This window comes from Trypanosoma cruzi (genome assembly GCF_000209065.1).
Source record: "Trypanosoma cruzi strain CL Brener chromosome Unknown tcruzi_1047053454655, whole genome shotgun sequence".
Taxonomy (NCBI): Eukaryota; Euglenozoa; class Kinetoplastea; order Trypanosomatida; family Trypanosomatidae; genus Trypanosoma; species Trypanosoma cruzi.
The window spans coordinates 1-782 of NW_893925.1; the positions used below are offsets into that span (position 1 = coordinate 1).

The window sequence follows — 782 nt, forward strand, 5'->3', positions numbered from 1 at the left end:
TCGCTTCCCCACATGTGGCGCGGGAACTGCGTCAGCAATTTTTCTTTTTTGTTGCGGCGCCCGCGCGCTCGAAAAGCCCACCCACCGCCCGCCTCGGCTCGGTGAAAAAGCGACTGGCGGCGCGCGGTGGCGGAAAGAAAAAAAAAAAGTGGGAAGGGTACGGCACCCCGGGTTCCAGCGCCATCACTGATCGCCGTACTAACGAGGCCTGTGGCCGCTTAACTTCACAAATCGGACGGGATGTGGTGCACTCGGCCAAGTATGGTCGTACCCGGCGACGCGCCACGCGATGTGCAACCGCCGACGCCACGGGAGATGATGAAAACAGGGGGAAAAAATTTAGGAAAAACGGCAAGAAGAAATTTTTAAAAGGAAAAAAAAAACACATGGAAAATGAGGCTCCGCGGGCCCCTTTCCGGATTTTGCCACGAAGCCTCCGGACGCTTCGCTTCCCCACATGTGGCGCGGGAACTGCGTCAGCAATTTTTCTTTTTTGCTGCGGCGCCCGCGCGCTCGAAAAGCCCACCCACCGCCCGCCTCGGCTCGGTGAAAAAGCGACTGGCGGCGCGCGGTGGCGGAAAGAAAAAAAAAAAGTGGGAAGGGTACGGCACCCCGGGTTCCAGCGCCATCACTGATCGCCGTACTAACGAGGCCTGTGGCCGCTTAACTTCACAAATCGGACGGGATGTGGTGCACTCGGCCAAGTATGGTCGTACCCGGCGACGCGCCACGCGATGTGCAACCGCCGACGCCACGGGAGATGATGAAAACAGGGGAAAAAA

At 58.6% G+C, this 782-nt stretch overlaps 2 non-coding genes across 2 annotated transcripts; both read left to right on the forward strand.

Annotated features, from left to right (window-relative positions):
* Positions 1–163: 163 nt before the first annotated feature.
* Tc00.1047053454655.10 lies at positions 164–273 on the forward strand. The gene has a single exon (XR_008254593.1). It is a non-coding gene; the product is annotated as a 5S ribosomal RNA (M5) (ribosomal RNA).
* Positions 274–608: 335 nt separating this feature from the next.
* Tc00.1047053454655.20 lies at positions 609–718 on the forward strand. Its single transcript, XR_008254594.1, has one exon. It is a non-coding gene; the product is annotated as a 5S ribosomal RNA (M5) (ribosomal RNA).
* Positions 719–782: the final 64 nt, after the last annotated feature.